Consider the following 18,530-nt stretch of genomic DNA (forward strand, 5'->3'; position numbering starts at 1 on the left):
AAGGGACTTTTGCTGAGAGCTGAGGTTCAGTCTGCTAAATTATTGCAGGTGCGGGTTCACTGTGAGGTAAGGATGCCAGGCTGGGAAACTTGTGACTTCCAGCTGTGGCCCCAGCCTTGGGAAGTGGAAGAGAAGCAGAGGGGCCTAGTGGATAAAGCATGGGGCTGGGAGTCAGAATGACCTGAGTTCTAATCCCTGCTCTGCCACTTGTCTCCTGGGTGACCTTGAGCAAATCACTTAACTTCTCAGTGCCTGAGTTACTTCATCTGTGAAATGAGGTTTAAACGTTGTAAGCCCCATGTGGGGCAGGGACTGTATCCACCATGATAGTAATAATAATAATGATGGTATTTGTTTAGTGTTTATTATGTGCCAATTACTGGATTAAGTGCTGGGCTGTATACAAGTACACCCAAGTCCCTGTCCCACACAGGGCTCACTGTCTCAATCCCCATTGTACAGATGATGAAACTGAGCCATCAGAGCTGGGCTTAGAACCCATGACCTTCTGATTCCCAGGCCCGTACTCTATCCACTAAACCATGCTGCTTTGCTTGTATCTACCTCTGCACTTAGTACAGTTTCTGGCACACAGAAAGCAATTAAGTACCACAATTATTATTATTATGATTTACCTGGGTTCTTATTCCTGTTCCATCACTTGATTGCTGTGTGACCTAGAGCAAGTCACTTAGCATCTCTGTGCCTCAATTAACTCATATGTATACTGGGGATTAAGAATGTAGGACAGGGATTTTCTCCAACCTATTTATCTTATATTTACCCCAGCACTTAGTACAATGCCTGGTACATAATAAGCACTGAATAAACACCATACAAAAGTGGAATTAGGCCCAGAGAATGATGCTATCAGTGATATGGCACTAAATTTATGTGTATAGTTCTAATAATAATGATAATCATAAAAATAATAATATTGAATAAGTGCTTACTATGTGTCAAGCCCTGTTCTAAGTGCTGGGGTAGATACAAGGTAATCAGGTCGGAAACTGTCCCTTTCCCACGTGGGGCTCACAGTCTAAATTGGAGGGAGAGGGATTTAATCCCCATTTCACAGTTAGGTTAGCTGAGGCACAGAGCAGTTAAGTGCCTTACCTAAGGTCACAAAGCAGACAGGTCACAGAGCCAGGATGAGAAGCCAGGTCCTCAGATTCCCAGGCCTGTGCTCTTTCCACTAGGTCACCCTGCTCTAACGAGAAAACTTAAACCTTACTAGCTATGTCTCTGGTCACGGTAACCACTAGGTCAGCTATGTTTTCATCTAGAACTTCAGGTGCCTCTGTTGGTGAAAGAAGTGTTACGTTTTCAGTGGTGCTCAGTAATACATCAACAAGGTAAGTGTTGCCAAGTAATATCCACAACTAATAACCTCAAGTTCCCAGGATAATCAATCATATTTATTGAGTCCCGTGGGCAGAAGACTGTACTAACTGCTTGGGAGAGTACAGTATAACAGAATTGATAGACATGTTGCCTGCCTATAAGGAGCTTACAGTCTAGAATGGGAGACAGACATTAAAACAAGATGTGATTAACATTTTAAAAAGGGTAAGAAAAGATCAACACTAGTGGTAGGTTTTAAAGAGGTGTTCTACCTTTGCTCCAGTTACCATCACTCGATGCAGTGCTTTGCAATCAGTGGATGAACAATCGGTACTATCGCTATAAATTCATCCAAATAAAAACATTTATTGAGCATCTACTCCGTGCAGCACACTGCATCAGGTCCTTGGAAAATGACCATAGAGCTAAAAGACACTATCCCTGATGTCAAAAAACTTAGCTATAGTCCCTGGAACCAACCAGCTTAATAAATCTCAACCCCCATCTCTCTCCATATCCCATAGCCAATCTTGGTCCTGCAGTTCAAATGTTCTGAAGAATTGTGGGGGTGGGGGAGTAGATGATATATTTGGTTTGGGACAACCTCATATGAACTACTGAATAAATAACGACATAAACCCAGGACTCCATGGTGTTTGCTTTTAGAGAAACTATGTTAGTAGCTGTAACAAGGCCCCTCGTTCACGGCCTATTACCTGTCTACGTTCCTGGGTCAAAAAACTGATTTTTCAGGCTTGGAGGAGAAACAATGAGCTCCCTAAGTGACTTCAAGAGGTGGAGTGAACCGAAACAGACAGATGGAGGCTCTCACCTGCCTTCCAACTTCCCCTCTAGGTTTACTACCCTCTGCCATGATTCACTAACTCTGTTAGAGCCTTGAGCTCAGGGGATTAACAGTATCAAAGCCTCAATGAAAAATCCAGAGCCCAAATGACCCTATTTTGCCTGCTGTATGAGAAGCATGAGGAGGGAGCATTAAAGCCTTTGCACGTCAACAGTTCTTTCTATAAATACGGGCTCCCGGGGCTAGGAGAGACGGTGAGGGCCATCTGGTCCTTCCCCCTGCCTCCAGGCAAGACTGCCACTTAACCATTCTCCAATTCTCATCTAGCTCGGCCTTCCAAAGGTTAAGATTCCCAAATCTCCCTGATTTAAGCAATCCCCGGCCTCCTGACTTTATGTTCTAGAAGATGGCTTGAAGTCTACCACAAATCCCTCCTCCTGGATTTCAGCCTGTTTCCTTCTGTCCGATGCTCCCTGAAGCTGCAAAACAGGGCTCACTAGCATTTATTCAGCATAATGAAAATAATATAATTTGACAATTACCTTTCCCCTTTCAAACCCTTATTGAAGGCACATCTCCTCCACGAAGCCTTCCCAGACTAAGTCCCACTTTTCCTCAGTTTCCACTCCTTTCTGTGTCATTCTGACTTGCTCCCTTTTCTCTTCCCCCCTCCCAACCCCACAACACTTATGTACATATCTATAATTTTATTCATATTTATGTCTGTCTCTCCTGCCTCTAGACTGTAAGCTCGTTGTGGGCAGGGAATGTCACTGTTTATTGTTATGTTGTACTTTCCCAAGCACTTAGAACAGTGCTCTGCACACGATTGAATGAATGAATGAATGTACGTATGAATGAATAACAATAGTATTTCTTAAGCATTTATTATATGCCAAGCTATGGGACAGATATAAGTTAATCAGGTCCCACTTGGAGCTTACTTTCTAAGTAGGAGGAAGAACAGATATTGAGTCACCATTCTGCAGATGAGGTAACTGAAGCATAGAGAAGGTACGGGACTTGCCCAAGGTCCCACAGTAGGATGCAGGATTAGAACCCAGGTCCTCTGATCCCAGGTCCTTGCTCTTTCCATTTGACCATGCTGCTCCCAGGGTCCCTGGACAGTGGCATCTTTTCCATAGACTGAGACTGGGGGGGAGGATGCGGGGGGGAATGTTGTGTGTGTGTCCATTTTAGGATGGGGAAAAGACAAGATTAGTGTTGTCAACAGTCCTTGTACAGTAAGATTTAAAGAAATGGGGGACATTTCACGGAGGCCACACTGCTTCCAAAAGTCAGACCCCAAACTACTTCCTCTGGTCTGCTTTTCCTCAAAAAGAAGCTGAATTCTTGTTTGTGCAGTGCACCAGGAACTGGCAGTGAGCAGAGAGACAACCACGAAGTGGTTGGAAGGAGAGGCAGGATGTGCAGTGACCTAAACTGTGTTATTAAATGATAGATCAAACAATGGTATTTTTTGAGAGCCTTCTCGCTTGCGAAGGTACAGTACAGTAGAGCTGGTAGACATGATCCCTACCCAAAGGGAGCTTAAAGTCTAAAGGGGAGACAGATGTCAAAATAAATTACAGATAAGGGAAACCTAGTAGAATGTAAAAATATGTACATAGGACTGTGGTGCTCGGTTGAGCATCAAGGTGCCTAAGGGGTACACAGTCAAGTTCATAGGCAATGCAGAGGGGAGGGTGGGTAGGGGAAATGAGGTTTTAGGCGGAGAAGACCTCTTGGAAGAGAGGCAAGAAAAAAATTTCTCCTTACCAATGGCTTTAAACCACTCAAACAGCTTGACCCCTCCTAAATTATCTCACTGATTTCCTACTACAACCCAACCTTAACACATCTTTTCTCAAACACCAGCTTACTCACTGTACCTCATTCTCATCTATCTCGCCACCAGCCCCTTGCCCAAATCCTCCCTTTGGTCTGGAATTCTCCCCCACTCCCCTTCATATCCAACAAACCATCAGTCTCTGCCCCTTGAAAGTCCTACAAAATCACATCTCCTCCAAGAGGCCTTCCCTGCCTAGACCCTTTTTTCCCTTACTCCCTCTTCTTTCTGAGTCACCTATGCACTTAGATCTATACCCTTTAAGCACTTGATATTCAACCTATCCTCAGCCCCACAGCTCTTTTGTGCATATCTGCAATTTATTTATACAAATGTCTGCTTTACCCTCCGGACTGTAAACTCCTTATGAGCCAGGGATGCGTCTACCAACTCTGTTGTCTTGTACTCTCCCAAGTGCTTAATACAGTGCTTTGCACACAATTGATCAACTGAATGATTGCTATTCCTTCCACCCTCAGCTCCACAGCATTCATTTACAAAATGTATTTTCACATTTGTCTCCTCCTCTGGGCTGTAAGCTCATTGTAAACAGGGAACATGTCTACCACCTCTGTTGTATATTCTCCAGAGTACTTAGCGCAGTGCTCTGCACATAGTAAGTCTTCAAAAAAAATCAATCAATGGTATTTATTGAGCGCTTATTGTGTGCAGAGCATTGTACTAAGCACTTAGGATAGTACAAAAGAATTAGCCGACATGTTCCCGGCCCACAAAGATCTTATAGTCACTTATTCATTCATTCGTATTTATTGAGCACTTACTGTGTGCAAAACACTTTACCAGAAGTAGAATATAACAATAAAAGTCCACATTCCTTACCCACAAGGAGCTTACAGTCTAGAAGGGAAGACAGACATTAAAATAAATAACTAAATTACAGATATGGCCATAAGCATAATAGAGTGACTGACTCACAGGAGGGTTTTGAAGGCTGTCAGCTCAATGTGGGCAAGGAATGTGTCTGTTTTTTATACTGTACTTTCCCAAGCACTTAGTATAGTGCTCTGCACACAGTAAGTGCTCCATAAATCCGGCTGAAGGAATAAAGGTAGGGTGAGGAATGGACTGGCGGATATGAAGGGGGAGGGAGTTCCAGGCCAGATGCAGATGAGGCAAGCGGCGGCAGTCTGAGCCCACACCTCTCTGTTGAGCTGCCTGTGAGGAAAGGAGCTCTGGGCCCCGAGGAGCTCTCTGTCCATTACGAGTCCTTCTCACGCCCAGCCGAGCACATCACCAACGCAGCGCTCCCGTCTCGGGGAAAGAGAGACTCAGGGTCCCACCGGGGGTTCCATCTACAAACTATCCAGCGATGCGGCGCGCCCACTCTTCCTTCTCTCGCTCGCTCACTCTCTTTTGCTCACGCTCCCGGTCTCTCTGGAGATGGGCAGCTGTGTGAAACATGTTCATCTTTTTTTCATGAATCTCAGAGAGAATAACCAAAAAATAAATACACCCGATCTCTGCTGAATGGGACTGAGCTAGGGAGGGAGGGAGGAGGAGGAGGAGGTGGAGAGAACATGGAAGAGAGGAAGAAAGATGGGAGAGAGGAAAAGGGAGATGGGGAGAGGTGAACAATGGGGGGAAAGAAATATGGGAAGAAAGGAGAAATGATAATAATGATAGGGGGTATTTGTTCAGGGTTTATTATGTGCCAAACAGTGGACTAAAAACTAGGGTAGATACCATTTAATCAGGTTGGAAATAGAGTCCCTGTACCACATGGCGCTCACAGTCTAAGGGGGAGGAAGAACGGGAACTTCTCATTTAACAGATGGGGAAACAGAGGCACAAAGAAGTTTAAAAGTATGCCCAAGGTCACACAGCAGGCAAGTAGCAGATCCAAAGTCAGAATTCAAGTCCCCTGACTCCCAGGGTCATGTTCTTTCCACCAGGCCACACTGGTGTTTTCTGTTTTTGGGTTTTTTTATGGTATTTATTAAATGCTTACTACATGCCAGGCATTGTACTAAGTGCTTAGATAGATACAAGCTAACCGGATTGGACACAGTCCATGTCCCACATGGGGCTCATGGGTAGTAATTCCCATTTTACAGATGAGGTAACTGAGACACAGAGAAATTAAGTAACTTGCCCAAGCAACTTGCCATAGCAAACGAGTGGTGGGTTGTGATTAGAATCCGGGACCTTTTGACTCTTAGAGCTGTGAATTTCCCTTCCACAACTGATCATTGGCCCAGCAGCCTGGCCCTGAATATTCTGTCCCGGACCCTGAATCTGCCTTCATTTGCCAGTCTTCTTGAACCTTTGCTATGAAAAGCAAGAGGTGTAGGCTAGAGGAAAGAGCACTGGCCTGCCCGGGGACCTGAGGCAAGTTACCTCAATTCCCTGTGCCTCAGGTTCTCTAATCTGCAAATGGGGGAGGTGAAGCAAGGCGGTCAATTGTAGGGTGGGATGGCAGAAACGCAATTTATTTAACATCTCTCTCCCACTGTACACTATAAGCTCCTTGAGGGCATGGATTGCATCTACCAATTCTGTCGTATCATACTTTCCCAAGAGTTAATTACAGTGCTGTTCACATCAAGTGCTCAATAAATAACACTGATTAATTGATCTCATCCTACAACAACTTCTCATTCATTCATTCAGACATATTTATTGAGCACTTACTGTATGCAGAGCACTGTATTAAGCACTTGGAAAGTACAATTAAGCAATAAAGAAAGACAATCTCTGCCCACACTGGGCTTACAGTCTAGAATGGGGGAGACAGACATCAAAACAAGTACATAGGCATCAGTAAGTAAATAGAATTATAGATATGTTTGTCAAGACAATTTAACAGGAATTAATATGAATAAATAGAATTATAGATACGTACATATATACACAAGTGCTATGGGAGGGAGTAGAGCAAAGGGAGTGAGTCAGGGAGAGGTGGAGGGGAGGGGAAGCTGAGGAAAAGGGAGGGCTTAGTCTGGGAAGGCTTCTTGGAGGAGGTGAACCTTTAGTAGTGCTCTCGGGGTAGTTTACCATCATTTTCCGTAGGCCCACATCCTATGCAGAAAGGTTTTGGTGACTGGAGCGTAGATACACTGATTTCTTTTCAGGACTTCATTGTTTGTGATCCATTTGATGTTAAGTATGGCATGGATGGGATGCTGATGGAAATGCTTATGCAGTTCGCTGCTCAAGCAGTTAGTGAGAAGTAACATAACAGTGCAAAGAGTATGGGCCCGGGAGTCAGAAGAACCTGGGATCTAAACCCACTCTGTTACATATCTGCTGTGTGACCTTCGACAAGTCATTTAACTTCTCTGGGCCTCAGTTACCTCATCTGGAAAATGGGGATTAAGAGCGTGAGCTCCGTGTGGGACAGGAACCATGTCCAACCTGATTAACTTATATCTACCCCAGCACTTACAACAGTGCTTGGCACATAGTAAGGCTTAACAAGTACCACAATTATTATTATTATTATTATTGATAATATATATGCTATCTGTGATGGGTACACATTTCATTACCAAATAGAAAATTGCCCAGCCCTACAGTCTTTGAGCTGTTGCTTGATTCTATGTCATTGCCATTCTCTAACTGGCAATCACCCAAGGGATAAGTCTTCTTGATTCAGGTTTTTGTTTCTTTGTCTACAAGTGCATCACTGCCTAGCCAGATGGTACCAATTAGCATTTAGGAGAACCCCAGGATCCCAGTGGGCTCCAGTATCTGTGGGGGGGCCCTTTGCTACAACCGATGGGTCTTTGGCCTGGAGTTGCTGGTGGAGTCACCATGAAGCAACAGATGCCCTTCTGGAAATCCTTCTGCCCCCAGTTACAAGCATCCTAGCTGAGCCTGTTTGCCTCTCAGGAGGATGGTTCCTAGTTTTCTTTGCTGTAGTGCCTCTCTCCCAGGATTCCCGGCTCATAACACCCCAGCCAGCAACTGGGAGTCAAGGGTCATGTCATTCCTCCTCCCCCTTTGATCCGCTCAACTGTATATATTTACATTACCCTATTTATTTTGTTAATGAAATGTGCATCGCCTTGATTCTATTTAGTTGCCATTGTTTTTATGAGATGTTCTTCCCCTTGACTCTATTTATTGCCATTGTTCTTGTCTGTCTGTCTGTCTCCCCCGATTAGACTGTAAGCCCGTCAAACGGCAGGGACTCTATCTGTTGCCGACTTGTTCATTCCAAGAGCTTAGTACAGTGCTCTGCACATAGTAAGCGCTCAATAAATACTATTGAATGAATTAATGAATGAATGAGGGTCGCCTCCCCTAGGTCTGAGGCCTTGATGTCACCGCCTAACCCCTAATCCAGTACCACAGGGACTCCAGAGAGGAAGTCAACAATTCAAAGACGTTTGCCATCTCTGGGCACCTAAGCCAAAGCCAAGATCTATGAGGAATGCTAACAATGCCACCAGCAACACCTCCGGCCTGCTGACGGTGGATACAGCATCCAAGCTGCCCCACTTGGCCACAGCTGATGGTATTGGGCCTAGACCGGGCTCTCAAGGATGGGCCCGCTACCAGGAACCAAAGTTAACTCCGTGTTAATTACCTGAGACCTCTTGTCGCCACACAGAGCCAAGATGTTTCGTAACCAATCTGAGCAGGATGTCTTGAGGAGGAGGAAAAAGAGGACAAGGAGAGTGAAGGGAATGCTTTTTCTTGCAAATTCTTTCTTTTGTCTCCAACCAAGTTAACTTTGGGAAAGAAACAAACAACAGATGAAAGCAACCTCACATTTGGGTTCAGATTTTTTCATTTCTCCTTCATGACTCCACAGTGGAACATTTGTGAAATCTGTGGGTCAAAGGCTTGCAGGAAGAGAGTCAAAGAGAAACCTGTGGAAAGAGGGGAAAGCAAATTGCAGAGGGGAGAGAACCAAAGGGAGGAGGCTGGTGTTAATGTGCTCCTGGGGGATCTGAGTTCATGCTATGTCTCCGAATAGTATCAAAACTCCTAGCTACAGGGGTTAGGTTTTCTTCTCCTTCTGGATCACTAGAAGCTGTTAATACCCATGGGAGTAGTTAATTAAGCCTGAGACTGGGTTACCTGGTTAAGTAGATCCTGAACTAAGTAGTTCATACCCACCTCCTTCTCTCTTCCTGCCAAACCATCTGCATAATAGTCAAATCACATCTTATTCCAAGTTGGGAAGAATTTATTTAACTTTCCCCTTACACCACTTTCCATTATAGGCTTCACCATCATCAATTTATTTTGCTGTTTAGCTCAGTTTATGCCTCACCTCTCCTTAGATTGCATGCTTCTTGAGGGCTATAGGCTCACATCTTTTAATCAATCAGTGGTATTTACTGAGTGCTTATTATGTGTAGAGCACTGTACTAAGTGCTTGGGAGAGTATAATATGATAGAATTGGTAGACATGATCTCTGTTCACCAGGAGCTTATTTCTATTGTACACTCCACAAGCAACTAGTACAGTGGTCTGCCAGCAGTAGGTCTGTAGTAAGTCCTGTTGATCCTTTAGACTGTAATCATCATGTGAGACAAGGATTGGGTCCAATCTAGTTATTCTGTATCTATCCAGGGTGCATGGTCCAAAGCAAGTGCTTTCCAAATTCTACGGTAATTACTACTGTTATCCTGAAACTCATTTCCTAGATTCTGTATAGTTAGAGAAGCGAGAAAAAACTGAACTTTCCATAAAAATATCTCTGGAGTGAAGTCAGGATCCTGTTTCTTGGTTTTGCAACTTTGCAGAGATCAGAGATGGGGGAAGTTGAAGTAAACACATAGCCTTGTGGAAAAAGCATGGGCCTGGGAGTCAGATGATAATAATAACAATAATAATAATAATAATGGTATTTAAGTGCTTACTATGTGCCAAGCACTGTTCCAAGCTGTGGGGTAGATGCAAGGTAATCACACTGTGCCACTCAAATCCCCATTTTACGGATGAGGTAAGTGAGACACAAAGAAGTGAAGTGGCTTGCCCAAGGTCACACAGCAGACAAGTTGGCGGCATCAGGATTAGAATCCTCATCCTCTGACTCCCAAGCCCATGCTCTTTCCATTAAGCCAAGCTGCTTCTCAGATGACCTAGGTTCTAAACCCAGCTCTGCTATTTGCCTGCTATGTAACCCTGGGCAAGTCACTTAACTCTGTGCTTCAGTTTCCTCATCTGTAAAATGGGGATTGAGACTGTGAGCCCCATGTGGGACAGGGACTGTGTCCAACTCGATTTGCTTTTATCCACCTCAGGACTTAGACCACTGCTTGGCTCATAATAAGCGTTTTACAAATACCATTATTATTATTATAATCTATAATGTATCCTATGGTCAGTGGACATGGACACAGGCCAAATGATGGACTAGGTAGCTGGGCAGGACAGCAGGGAGGGAAGGGGGCCTTTAGTTCTAGTTAGTATCTCTCTCCCATCATCAGGGTCACACATCTAACTGCATTTCCCCCATGCAGGACGTTGAGAAGTAAGTTGTGGATTAGCATTCATTTCCTTCCACATTCATTTCCTTCCACAACTTCCTCTCACCCCCACTCCTTGCTCAAAGGGTTTTAATTAGTTTTGCCCCCCAGGTGCATGAAGGTCACCAGTAGACATTTTCCTCCTTTTTTTTTTTTAATTCTGCCTGACTTTGCAAGTTTGCAGTTCTGTGGAGCAGGGAAAGTGCCTGAGAGAGAAAGGGGGTTTGACTGAAAAGAGCTGCAGGGGAGATGATGGAATGAGAAAGAAGGACACAGACAGGAAGATGAAAGGAAGGGTCAGAGAAGGTGAGAAAGAAGCACACAAGGGCAGAGGACAGGGAGGAGAGGAGAGTGGGCATGGAAGGGGAGTAAAGAAAAATAAGTTGGAAAAGGGAACCATGAGGAGAATACAAGACCAAAACTTGATTTCCCCGTCTCACTCCCCTCTACTATTTTTCAGATGCTACTGACCTAATAGTGCTGATGGCAGCAAATAGTTTTCACCCCCTCCCCTTTTGGTAGCAGATGAACAATTTCACCCCTAAATGTATAAAGCTTAGTAGTAATAGTATTTAATGAGCCCTCATTGTACAGTGTACTATATTAAGTGCCTGGGAAAGTACAATGGAAGGGATAGCGAAATGTCCCACCCTCAAGGCACTTACATTCAAATGGTCAGGGAGACAAGAGGAGAAAGCAGGAAGGCATAGTGGATAGAGCACAGGCCTGGGAGTCAGAAGGTCGTGGGTTCTAATCCCAGATCTGCCACTCGTCTGTTTTGTGACCTTGGATAAATCACTTCATTTCTGTGTCCTCATTTGTAAAATGGGGAGTGGATTGTGAGCCCCATGTGGGACAGGGACTGGGTCCAATGTGACTTGCTTGTAGCCACCACAGCACTGAGTACAGTGCCTGGCTCATAGTAAGCACTTAACAAATGCCATTATCATTGTTAGAAAGGGCTAGTGGATCCATCTTCTCCTCCTTGAGGAGGAGGAGGTGCTGCTTTCACCATCATTGCACTGGGAGGTTTCCAATAATATGGATCACTTTCCCTACACTCACTTCATTTATCTGTGCCTCAGTTTCCTCATCCATAAAATGGAGATTCAATACCTATTTAGTGTTCTGGTCTGCATATAGTTAGTGCTTAATACCCATCACTTCCTTCACTTTAGACTATGAGCTTAGAGGCTGTGTCTCAACTAATTATCTTGTCCTTACCCCAGGGTTTAGTATGGTGCTTAGCACATAGTAGGCGACTGAGAACTACCCCTATTATTAACTGTAACCCCTGAGCCTGCTGAGCATGTCCGTCCTCGTGTTTGGATCTCCTGCTACCAACCAAGACCAGTTCCTATATCTGCCTTTGTAGGGCAATTGAAAAGAGAGCCAATTTGGGATAGTAAAACACATCACAAGCTTAAAGTGCTAAACAGCAATAATTCAGATGAGAGCGGCTCATTAGGAATGACCGTGGAGTCCAGTCCCTAGTGGCCAGGCAAAGTGAAAGCAATTAAAGCCATGTTATCCCCTCCTTCCATGCTTGGACGAGAGGCACTCCAACGGCTGCTCAGTCCCAGTTCTCGCAAACGCCCGGAGCCAGGATGACTAAAGTGCGATCCTCAAAGTCCTATCTGTCTCTGGACAAAGGTTCTCTTCTTCTCAGCATCTTCAGTGGCATGTTCAGAAGCCCCAGGATGCCCCTCTGCAATGATCACTGTCCATAAACCCTGTAAGCCCATTGTGAGCAGGGACTGTCTCTCTTTATTGCTGTATTGTACTTTCCAAGCACTTAGTATGGTGCTCTGCACACCAGAAGTGGCCAATAAATATGAACGAACGAATGAATGAGCAGGGTCTGGGCCAGAATGAGCAGGGAGCAACTGGAATGAGCAGGGAGCAAGTCTCCTTGTGACTAAGGGGAAGTGTCAATCAGGGAAGCAGTGTGGTCTAATGGCTAGAGCAAGGGCCCGGTAGTCAGAAGGACCTGGGTTCTAATCCCTCCTCCACCACTTGTCTGCTGTGTGGTCTTTGGCAAGTCACTTCGCAACTCTGTGCCTCAGTTACCTCATCTGTAAAATGGGGATTATGACTCTGAGCACCATGTGGAACATGGACTATGTCCGATCTGATTAACTTGCATCTACCCTTAGTGCTTAGTACAGTGTCTGGCCCATAGTAAGAACTTAAATATCTTAAAAAATTGGTAGAAGAACATAAGCCCAAAATGTTTGGGATCAAATGATATATCAATTTTGGGAAACTATAGTCTCTGGATTTTGAACTGGCCACATTGTTTGGTGTGTGCATTTTTTTATCCATTTCATTTTGTTTTCTAATTTACTGTGTTGCACCACTCTTTGTAGACTGAGGATGGGACTGGCCCCTAAGGGGCCAGAACACAAATTCTAGTCAGTGCATAGGGTTGTGGGAGCTGCTGGACCAGGGGCTGGGCCAGACGGGGAGAGCCAAAAGTAGCCAGTCCAAATGCAGAAGCAATAGGAATAAGAGGCTTAGGACTGATTTTCAATTTCCTTTTTGTGCTTCCACTGCCACTTAGGTGGTATCACCCCAAAGGTGAATGTAATGCTGTCCACTCCATTCAATCATATTTACTGAACACTTACTGTGTGCAGAGCACTGTGCTAAGCTCTTACAAAGGTGAACTTAATGTTGTCCACTCTGTGTCATGAAATACAGTTTAATTGATGATGATGATGGTAGTCATAGTAGTAATAGTATTTAATGAGCATCCACGCAAGACAGTACACTGTACTAAGCACTTGGGAAGTTCAAGAGACACTGCCTACCCACAAGGAACTAGCACTAATGGGGGAAAATAGACATAAAGCTAGCTACAAATAGTGACCTCAGTCACAGGGATTCATTGTCCAGTGCAGTTGTACATGCAATCACTACATTCTGAATTTATTTTATATAATATATCATAATGCAAATGTTGAGGAGAACACAAATACAACAGTGCTAGAGGGTTAATAGAGGTAATGATGAGGCAAATCAGGGATGTGGCTATAGTCATAAAGAGAATTATCATCCCAAACACACTCTCAGATTTGAGCCCCTTGTCTGTCTTTCCAAATCTGGATGCATTCAATCCTCTTAGGTCAAAACGATAATGGACTTTAGGCAGTAAATGCATTCAGAAATTGAAAGACAACAGTACAGACAATCAGAAAGAAAGTTATTTGATGCTGCAGGAGTGGTAGAAAAATCTCACGAGAATCTCAGTGTCCTTTACTAAGCACTTGAGTGAGTTCAGTAGAATCAGTAGACATGATACTTGCACTCAAGGAGCTTAAAGTCTTGCAGAAGAAGGTTTCTATATTCTATCCTAATTCTCCCCAGAGGACATCTTTCCTATTGGATTGCTTTAAAATGAGTTTTAAACTAGGCATAATGAAGAACTCTAGATGCTCCTTGAACAGCTGATGAGAAATTTCAGACTACTGGGGAGAGGAAGGGCTGTGGAAAGAGTGGTGTAGCAAGTGGAAGCTGCTAGGGGCCCCTACCCATGAAGGGTCCAGCTCCATTCCTCTCTGAGGGAGAGAGGCCACAGAGATGTAAGTGATGCCATTGGAGATTTCAGCTTCCTGAGGTTTTCACTTTGGGGCTGGGGTTACCTGCTGATTTTAATAAGAGCAAGGACACCTTTCAGGCTCACACCTGGAGAGTTTTCAGTACCCTTCCAGTCTTCACTACGGGAGGGACAGTCAATCAGAGGCATATCCATTCCATTCCTAGCTTGGCCAGTGGTTAGTGAGTGGAAGGCAATCTGCTACAAGTCTAAACTCACCTGTGCTGGGCAGCAGCGGCACGGGAGAGAGCCGAGGGCAGAGACTCAGGTTTACTGCTCAGAAGGAGACAATGGTTAATTGCTTCCATATTTTTACCAAGAAAGTTCTATGGCTAGGCTAAGAGAACGATTGCAGGTGGAGGTGGGACATTCTGGGAGAGATGCGGCCAAGGTGTCGCTATGGGTCGGACACAATTCGACAGCATAAGACAACAACAAGAGCAGGGAAAGGATTATAAAAACTGAGCAGCCCTGAGGAGATTGAGTCAGCCGCAAACCTCCTCTACAGAGACAGCCTGTCACTCAGCATTGACTGGATCTTCCTTGCAGGGATGCCTAAAAGCCTCAGATTGTCTTGTGGTCCTGCTGCATGCAACCTCCCATGAATAGGCACATCTCCTCCAGGAGGCCTTCCCTGACTAAGCCTCCTCTTTCCTCTTCTCCCACTCCCTTCTATGTCACCCTGACCTGCTTCCTCTGTTCTTCCCCCCTCCCAGATCCACAGCACTTATGTACATATCTGGCATTTTTAAAAAATATTAATATCTATCTCCCCCACCTAGACTGAAAGGAAGTTGTGGGAAGGGAATGTGGCCATTTATTGTTGTATCATACTGTCCCAAGCACTTAGTATAGCACTCTGCACACAGTAAGTGCTCAGTAAATACAAATGATTAAATACTGATGTGGTATAAAGGGCAGAGAATCTGTCTAGTCTTTTCCCATTTGACTGTAAGCTCTCTGTGGGCGGGGAACATGCCAACCAACCCTCTTGTATTATACTCTCCCATGCACTCAGTACAGTGCTCTGCATCTACTAAGAGCTCAATAAGCACCTCTGATTGATTGATTTCATCATCCCAGTCAAAGACCACTCTTCGGTGGTGAAGAGGGCAACTGGAAATGTCGGCTCCAAGTTACTCTGACCTCATCTGAACTGCACTGTCCTCATCCCTGTTCCTTCTCTGAATCATTCACATCGTGTCTCCCAGGGCCTCTCAGGGTTCCCCTCCCGCTGAAGTGCTGCTCACGTCAGGAAACAACACATTCAGTCCATTTCTAATGACCAGAGTAATGTTCCAATGCTGAGAATGTGAAGGAGATATATATATATATATATATATATTTATATGAATATAAATGATCTCACTGGTTTTTTTCCCAAAGATTTCACTATCATTAGGCCCTATCCATGTGCAGAGAGAGGCTGAAAAGACCTATGGGAGACTGACAATCCATTCCCCAATGTGAGCTCCTAAAGATAGTACCTTGCTGGGCTGACTCATTTGTTGTTTTTCGGGCCTGTCTATGGTTTGGGAACTGATTCTTGGCACCCCAATCTTCGCAAAGCCTCTGCTGAAGAAGGAAATGCCTCTCCTGATTGTTGCCCCCAAGGTTGGTCTCTGTTGCTCTGGTCTCTTAGGAGTCTAGACTGTAAGACTCTGTGGACAGGGAAATTATCTATTACCTCTGTTGTACTGGACCCTCCCAAGTGCTCAGAACAGTGTCCTGAGGTAAGCGTTCAGTAAATACCAGTGATTAATTAATTGAGTAGGGACCATGTCTAATTCTCACCTTTGTGTTCTTCCCCAGAGTTTAGTACAATGCCCAGTGCCCAGTATACATTTAATTCAGCTACTACTATAACTACTTGTCCGCTAAAATCCTCATGGAACTAGACTGTGCCTCACTGGTTGTCCTGTTCTGTATGGCCTAGTGGGTAGAGCACAGGCAGGCTTGGGAGTCAGAAGGACCTGGGTTCTAATCCCAGATCTGCTGCTTGTCTGCTATGTGACCTTAGTCAAGTCACTTCACTTCTTTGTGCCTCAGTTACCTCCTCTGTAAAAGGAAGACTAAGACTTTGAGCCTCATGTAAGATGGACTGTGTCCAACCTTATTTATAGTCATCACCCCGGTGCTTAGTACAAAGTCTGGCACATAGCAAGTGCTTAATAAAAATAATAATTGTGGTATTTGTTAAGCACTTACTGTGTGCCAGGCACTGTACTAGGTTCTGGGGTGGATATAAGCAAATTGGGTTAGTCATAGTACCTGTCCCACCTGGGGCTCAGAATCTTAATCCCCATTTTACAGATGAGGTAACTGGGGCACAGAGAAGTGAAGTGACTTGTCCAAGGTCACACAGCAAACACGTAACAAATACCATAAAAAAATATGTCTCATTTTGGTTCATTATTCAACACCTGTTTGGGAATCCCACTCTTGTCTATTCTTCTTATACATCAATCAATCATAATTATTGAGCACTTACTTTGTGGAGAGCACAATATAACAGAGTTGGTAGACACATTCCAAGATAAGCTTACAAACTAGAGAGGGAGACAGACATTATTATAAATGAATTGTGCTGCAAGGCTGAAGGAGAGGTGAATAAAGTTTGCATATCCAAGTGCAAGGGTGATGCAGGAGAGAGTGGGAGAAGATGAAATAAGGACTTATTTGGGGAAGACCTCTTGGAGGAGATGTGCTTTCAATAAGGCATGGGTGTCCCAGTTGGGAAAGCTGGGTTGCAGTGAACATCACCTCAGTGCTTGAGAGCTGAATCCATTCCATTTCCTCACTGTTAATCGTATTATCTGCAGTGTCTCATCAGCATCATTACTATATTAAGTGCTTGGGAGAGTACAATATAAACACGTTCCCTGCCCACAACAAGCTTCAAGTCTAGAAAGGGAAACTGACAAATAGCAATCTCAAATCTTGACCATCCAGTTTCATAAGGACCCGCATCTAATCCCCTCCTGGAGGAAGGAAGAACAGTAAGAAGGGAAGAGGGAAGGGACCTTCCAAGGCATAACCCTCCTGAAAAAGACTAAGAAATTAGTTTTTACAGATCTATCTAATAATAATAGTAATAATAATGGTGGTATTTGTTAAGCACTTACTATGTACAAAGCACTGTTCTAAGCGCTGGGGAGATACAATGTGATCAGGTTGTCCCACGTGGGGCTCACAGTTTTAATCCCCATTTTACAGATGAGGTAATTGAGGCACAGAGAAGTTAAGTGACTTGCCCAAAGTCATACAGCTAGCAAGTGGTGGAGCTGGGATTAGAACCCCTGACCTCTGACTTCCAAGCCTGGGCTCTTTCCCCTGAGCCATGCTGCTTCTCTAGCTAAATGGAAATTAACTTTGAATAGAAGCAATGTGGCCTTGGAGTCAGGAGACCCGAGTTCTAATCCTGGTTCTGACATTTGCCTGATCAGATCTTGACTAATCACTTAACCTCTCTGTGCCTCAGATTCCTCATTTGTTAAAGGGGGACAAAATACCTGATCTCCCTCCTTTTTAGACTGTGAGCCCCATGTGGGAAAGGGACTGTGTCTGATTTGATTCCATTCTATCTACTCCAACATTTAGTACAGTGCTTAGCACATAGCAAAGCTCTTAACAAATACCATTCTTCTTATCTTTAGGTCAAATCCAACCAGCTGGAAAACCTGCTTTGGTTTTCTTCTAAGCTTAGTTCCCTTAGCTCGTGCCGGGTTTCTGTTTTCTGAGTTGTTGCTGCCAACAGGTTTTGGGAGGAAGTGGTTCAGTGCACTCCTCAAACATGATGCTGTTGCTGAGGTGATGGAAATCAAAGGGAACGATCACATGAGAGAAAAAGACCTGCAATCACGTCTACGGTCTGGGGATTTCCCAAACCAAAATGGGTCTAGTAGGTAGCTGCAAGTCCAGGGTCTGCTCCCAGTTTTACAGCTGTGAACTCCTCCTCAAGCCTCAGTTCTACCACCTAGAACATTTTCTATGGTATTTGTAAGCATTTACTATGTGTCAAGCACTGTTCAAAACGCTGGGGTAGATATAAGTTAGGTTGGACCCAGTCCCTGACCCACATGGGATTCACAGTAAATAAAGTAAGAGGGAGAACAGGAGAAATAAGGCACAGAGATATTAGGTGACTTGCCCAAGAGCACATAGCAATAATTTGGCAGAGTCAGGATTAGAACCCAGATCCTCTGACTCTCAGGCCTGTGCTCTTTCCACTGGGCCAGGCTGTTTGTCAGTGGGGGAATAACCTTATTAACTCAGGTCACAAAGATGTTTGGGAGAATTCAGAGGTCTAATTCATGCAAGGCAAAGTTGATTCCCTAAGGAATGAAGGAAAGAGGAGCCTCTTCTGTCACTTAGGAAGAATGAGAAGAGGGGGAGAGGAAGTGAGGGAGGTGGAGAGAGACAGGGAGGGACAGGTCAGGGAAAGAGAAAGAAAGGAAGGTGAAGGGTCAATGTTGAGCTTTCTCCTT

At 44.5% G+C, this 18,530-nt stretch overlaps 1 non-coding gene across 1 annotated transcript; it reads left to right on the forward strand.

Annotated features, from left to right (window-relative positions):
- Positions 1-14,114: 14,114 nt before the first annotated feature.
- LOC114813049 lies at positions 14,115-14,252 on the forward strand. The gene has a single exon (XR_003760660.1). It is a non-coding gene; the product is annotated as a small nucleolar RNA SNORA7 (small nucleolar RNA).
- The last annotated feature ends 4,278 nt before the right edge of the window (positions 14,253-18,530 follow it).

Source organism: Ornithorhynchus anatinus, chromosome 6 (genome assembly GCF_004115215.2).
Source record: "Ornithorhynchus anatinus isolate Pmale09 chromosome 6, mOrnAna1.pri.v4, whole genome shotgun sequence".
Lineage (NCBI taxonomy): Eukaryota > Metazoa > Chordata > Mammalia > Monotremata > Ornithorhynchidae > Ornithorhynchus > Ornithorhynchus anatinus.